We start from the raw sequence: 5,848 nt of genomic DNA, 5'->3' as shown, positions 1-5,848 counted from the left end.
GTTCAAGATAGTAATGCCAGGTCAGAGAACAAGATGGAGAATGAGCTTCACTGTAAGACTGGCGCAAGAATAGACAACAGACATGTGCTCCTGGGATATTTAGTAATACTATATACTTGACCAGTCTTTTACTGATGGATTTTTCTGTCAGTCATGAGGGACAGCACACAGCCTGCCCCCAAGCAGTAAAACGTGTTTATTGTTGTTATCTTTCCTCCTCTATTTATACAAAGCATGTTGAGAAACAAATACACGTTAGCCACAGGGCGGCACTGTGTTTGAGGTTTAGAATTTGAGACGAGGCTTGATGTTGTACCTAAAATGTATTTCTAGAAACTGGCTACAATAAAAAAAAGCTATTTTTAAGGCATAAAGTGCAGCTCTGTAGATTTCTTTATATTTTGTATGCACATTATTGCATATTAAATTATATTCTATTTGTTCTAATCAAACCAAGAAGTGGCATAGACAAGGTACCAAATATAAAGGGGCTTGTTTAACCTAATTTGCCTCTAAAAATATAAGGGCAGCATATATATTAGGACTCCGTAAAAGCAATATGCAAAGTGCAATTTCAGATGCAGTTTGATATATTTTTTTACCCACAATGCAGCATTTTTTTCTAACAATGGCAATGTAATTGCATCCACATGTAAATTTGCGCTCAGCACAATTGTGCCTGATGGATCAAAATGCACACACGTAATTTCTAATGCTTTTTTTTTCTTTAGGAACAAGTCTGATGTACAACCCTGGAACCTAGATGGTAGCGGTAGCTTCAGGATTCCCTCTGTCAATCTGTGGACTTGTACACAATTCATCGGAACAGACTATGCTGGTGTTTGGTGGAAATACGTGCAAAGACAGGAATGTGTTTTAATGTAAGTACAACCTGTTATCCAGAATGTTCAGGACCCGGGGTTTTCTGGATAATGGATCTTTTTGTAATTTGGATCTTCATACCGTTAGTCTACTAGAAAATCACATTAAACATTAAATAAACCCAATAGGCTGGCTTTGCTTCCAATAAGGATTAATTGTTTCTTAGTTTGAATCAAGTATAAAGTTTTTTTTTATATAATTTGGAATATTTGATTATAATGTAGCCTATTGGAGACGGCCTTTCTGTAATTTGGAGCTTTCTGGATAATGGCCTCCGGATAACGGATCCCATACATGTACATTTATCGAATGGTGTAAATATCATCATCATCATTTATTTATATAGCGCTGTCAAGATATGCAGTGCTAAATATGCACAATGACTACATCCATTTTTGCACAACCTCAACTGTAATTGTCTACTACTGGGTCCCTTTATGGGATTATATTATCGCATGTTCCAGTTAGACTGTAATACTGAAAGGAAGCATTTTATTGGTTGCTGGACTGGAGGAAAATTTTGTTGCTACCTAACCTTCATTATTATCAACAAAAAGAGAAAATGTTTTATGTACATATTTGAACAGATTTATTTCTGAGTAATACCTGCAAATATAATATTTCTTGGCAGCAACAGTGCTGTCTAGTGTAATAATAGATTTGTGAAATGTATAAATTATATTTTGGTCCTGTTTATCACTACTTGTGTAAGTGGCATAGAGAAGCTGGTTGTGTCCTCAGAAAATTTTTGCAACCTGTAAATGTATTCCCTTTATTTAATAAAAGGCAGTACATTTGGCCATAGCAACCAATAAGATGTTTGCTTTTAAACAGGGGACTGATAAATGCTACTCGTTTATTGGTTGCTATGGGTTACTGCACCTGGGCAAATTTAGTGGGTAAAGTTTGCACCGGGTATAAAAATCCACAATAACCAATAAATTACAATTTCTACTTTTTCTTTGGACAAGTACTCTTCATCAAGCAAATGGGCTTGGATGTCATGTTAGCTCATTACCCACAGATCCATGCACATTATGGCAGTTTTTATGGTATACTTGTGGATATACTGTACATGTGCACAACAAAATGGGAAAGAAAATGCATTGTGTGTTGTTTGGTAAAGGAGCACATTCCTGGGGATAAAAGCCTGCTATTTTATTTAATGTGGGGTGCCTAATAAACTGTCATGCCCAATGCAGATCACTTTCCTTGACCTTTAAAAGTAACAATCCTAAGGGTTTGCTGCAATTATACTTTGTAGCTTGAATATTTTATAGATGCTGGCTAAATTTAATTTCTTTTCTTTTTTTAATTCTTACTTATTTTGTTAGCTCGGGTTTTTAATGAACTGCAGATAATTTCAGTATTAAAAGAGACTAACCTGGAGCTAATTTCTATCTTGCAGTATCCCAGTGAGCTGCACATTTAAACATTTTTTTCCATTCATCTGAATATCAAAGTCAGCTTTCATGGACCATCTAATATTCTGCTTTAGAAATGACTTTATTTCATTTGACCTTTAGTAGCTAATTTATCTGGGTATGTAGAGTTAATTAAAGGATTGGAAGTTATACAAGTTTTGGAATTTGAAACTGTCAAGTCAGTGTCACCTTGACAGTTTTGACTACTTTAAATTATTGTACAATTCATAAGGGCAGATTATTAGCTTTTCACTCATGCACTCATGGTCAGGCGCGTCTGTTAATTAACTGTCCATGTCAGTCACCTGAGACTGTTCTTTAACTAAACTTTGGCCAAGTCATTAGCAAACTCATTACCTGGCATGGACTTGTGAATATAAGGCTTAATTAAAGAATGAAAGTGCTCTCTGAAAACAACAACCCGTTCTCTGGATTTTACTGTATATTTCCTCCTTCAGTATGGGAATGGCCAGTTACATTTTCAGAGGGAATACAACTTGAATTATTTTACTCAGATAAGGTATGAAATGTATGCCCCTCTAGTTTCTGTCCTTATTAAATACAAATGTAGTATATGCTTTAATCTCAATAACTTTATAATTAAAACTTGAAAAATTACTTGCCACTTACTGCACAGAGGCACTTTTACCATATCCAACCACCAAACTGGCCTGCATGATAATGGATAATGGCAACAGTTTTAATTGGAAAACTATCTATCTATCTATCTATCTATCTATCTATCTATCTGTCTGTCTGTCTGTCTGTCTGTCTGTCTGTCTGTCTGTCTGTCTGTCTGTCTGTCTGTCTGTCTGTTATCTATCTATCTATCTATCTATCTATCTATCTATCTATCTATCTATCTATCTATCTATACATTATTCATCTATCATCTATCTATCATGAATCACATTTACCCTATGTCTTTTTAGCTCCAATGTGATTGTTATGGAGGCCCACACATGGACAAATAGTCATATATGGCTAAACTGTATGGAAAATCTGTGTGCTTTTATCCTAAGAACCTTCGGAAAATGAAGCACTCTGAGTGCCATCATGCCGGTGATTTACATTCTAGCTGGCGGGAGGCAGTTCGGGGAGATTAGTCTGCCGAAGAAGAGGAGATTTGTCGCTGGGCGACTAATCTCCCCGAATCTGAGCGTGTGCCCTGACCCTAAAGGTCCAAATCAGTCAATGATGGACTCAACCAGAAAAAAAGTCAAGTGCAGGTACAAACCAATATGATAAAATATCTTTATTGAAAAAATGCTTAAAATTAGCAAATAGCGGGCAGGGGAAAAACAGCTTTACGCGTTTTGTGACGTAAGTGTCACTTCATGCTTTTTTTCAATATTTTACCATATTGGTTCGTACCCGTGCTTGACTTTTTTCCGGTTGAGTCCATCATTGCCTGATTTGGATCATTAGTTTGCCGCTGCCAGAGCGGATTTCTTGGCCTCACCGTTGGGAGGATTATCCACGAGGACTCGCACTCCCCTACTACAACGCCTCCTTTTTTCCTCGGTTTCCTGACCCTAAAGGACAGTTCTGTGAACCCTCTGGACTATTTGCCAACAACTTCTTTATTATGTTTTTTTACATACCTATTTTCTTTACCAGTATGACATACAAAGACTGCTGACTCTTATTTAGTGACTTTATTGTTAATGTTTTTTTTATTAAGGAAGCAAAGTGGCATGTACTCAACTGTATAATAAAAAACCTGCCCCCAATCCCTTCACCAATAAAATATTACAATGTGTGCATGTATACAATAAAAATCAGTTTGCTAGCTCCTAGTATAAAGGAGGTAGTACAAAGAATGAAGGTTTTATCCTTGACTTGTATATTTCTTTCTTTCAGTGGAAACATTTTTGTTTTAGTGTAGACTTCTGGCATTTAATAAATATAATAACAGCTGATGAACATCTGTTCAAGGTACTGTGATGTCTAAATGCTGTAGCCGCAAGCAATGTCCTACATTCCTTCACCCCAGGAGTAATCTTACGTAACAGCCCTAGTAATCATTTAATTAATGTAAAAATACAGGCACTTCTCCATGCAAATCTACAAGTATTGAAGATTTTTTTTTAGACAAAGAAAATGAATCTATTAAGCTGTAGCAGAATAGGGGTTATTTAACACTGGTATATGTACCACCAGCACATCCGACTCTCTTTGCTAAGATTTGCCTGGTGCCAGGTATAGAGAGTTGCCACCATCCTCACTGGAGGAGAACATCATTTAACAGCACATCAAGGGCAGATTGAAGGGGGTAAAGCCCCTGCAGGTTTATTAAGTGAAAGGGGTATGCCCGAATACATTTACTTTCATTAAATAAACATGCAGGGGTTTACCCCACTTGCATCTGCTTTAGTTGTGCTGGAAAATTACTTTCTTCTACTTGGAGTATTGACGTACTGGTAGATGCTACATGTAGCCATTGAAATTCTACTTCACTTGCCAGTCACTGACTGCCTGAGTTTTTGTGGAACCTCTATTGCTTTAAAAAAAAAAGCACACTTTATTGCCTGGCGATTGAGTAGCAGCATTTAAAGTTCTTAGTGTGTCATAACCATATGGGTATTTCACTGATTGAAACAGGGAGGGCCTTAGCAGTAGAGGGAATAGGGGAAAGCTTGAGAGAGAGAAGAGATGAGTTATTAAAAGCTTTCTAAGGCTTCCTGGTATTCTGCTGAGAAATTAAACAGAACATCAGCAGAGGTTTCAAGAGACTAAAGCAATATTATTTAGGTAATATTCATTACTTGAGCAAGCTTTGCTAACCAAGTCTGTTTTGTTGTGCAATGGTGCTGTCATTTTTTTCCATTCACGTTATTGACCAGATTTTATTTATTCCCTCTGCATAGGTAGGAGGGGGGCTTTTCCATCATTAAGCAACAAAACATCTGGTTGCTAAGCTGAGTCGTGAGCAAAAATGAAACCACTTGTCTTGAAATATCTGTAAGTCTGTGGAGCAATAACGCATGAGTCAAGCCGCAATGTAGCACACATCATGTCATCTGAAGTGCTCGCCTCACAATTTATTTTTTAACTTCAATTCGGGCTAGATAATAAAACATTATTCTGAGGCGAAGAACATTGATTCCAGACCATAAATTGCCCCAAAATAACATGATTTTGGACCACTGTTTCTTTTCCCATACAACTTCTGCATAGCAAGAGCTTACTGTCTTATTTACCATACTGTTTAGTGCATGGAAATACTTGTGTCAGGAAATCTGGTCCAGCAAGGGTAAGAGTAAATTACTTGATTGACCGTCTCCAATCAGTATCCAGTATCCAATCAGTATCTTAGTATAGTCCCTCCTCAGTTCTTTGAGCAAACAGGTTTTCCTTGGTAAAATACGACAATATAACCTTCTCTCTTATTAAAAAGCAAGCAAACAAAAGGAATTTCAAATGAAACAATCAGTATTTTATTCCAAACAAACAAATAAAAATAATAGATACAATAGCTAGATACAATTGCTAAAACGTATAAAATGGATGATGTGATCCATCGAAAGGTTTTATGAAGC

At 36.6% G+C, this 5,848-nt stretch overlaps 1 long non-coding RNA gene across 1 annotated transcript; it reads left to right on the top strand.

Annotated features, from left to right (window-relative positions):
- The first annotated feature begins 290 nt into the window (after positions 1-290).
- On the top strand, positions 291-3,406 carry LOC121401170. Its single transcript, XR_005966155.1, has 3 exons — positions 291-473; positions 732-881; positions 3,239-3,406. It is a non-coding gene; the product is annotated as an uncharacterized LOC121401170 (long non-coding RNA).
- Positions 3,407-5,848: the final 2,442 nt, after the last annotated feature.

The sequence above is a fragment of the Xenopus laevis genome, chromosome 3L, assembly GCF_017654675.1.
Source record: "Xenopus laevis strain J_2021 chromosome 3L, Xenopus_laevis_v10.1, whole genome shotgun sequence".
NCBI lineage: Eukaryota > Metazoa > Chordata > Amphibia > Anura > Pipidae > Xenopus > Xenopus laevis.
The sequence above is the reverse complement of the archived record's forward strand: the minus strand, read 5'-3'. Positions and strand labels throughout refer to the sequence as shown.